Source organism: Plasmopara halstedii (assembly GCF_900000015.1).
Source record: "Plasmopara halstedii genome assembly, contig: Scaffold_650, whole genome shotgun sequence".
NCBI lineage: Eukaryota > Oomycota > Peronosporomycetes > Peronosporales > Peronosporaceae > Plasmopara > Plasmopara halstedii.
The window spans coordinates 2,485,795-2,486,160 of record NW_020187567.1 but is presented as its reverse complement, the minus strand read 5'-3'; positions in this window follow the sequence as shown (position 1 = coordinate 2,486,160).

The window sequence follows — 366 nt, the reverse complement described above, 5'->3', positions numbered from 1 at the left end:
CGGCAAAGCATGGTGACATTCCGAACGCCTACGTCAAGGCCGACAAGGAGAAGGACCTCGAGATTCTGCTCCATGTGCCTAGGGGTATGGACATCAAGGACGAACAACTAAAGAAGCTTGGTGCCACCAACGCAAGCGAAGTCGCGCTTGAGCTGAAGAAGAGCCTGTATGGATTGAAGCAGGCAGGACCATTATGGAGTCAATTGCTCCACGCACGACTCACTGACGCAGGATTCAAGCAGTGTATCAGCGACATGTGCCTGTATTTCAAGCGCGAAGAAGAAGTCTTGACAGTGATCGGCGTCTATGTCGACGATCTCCTTGTTACAGCAACAAGAGCTGCAGCGGTTGAGCAATTTTTCGTGG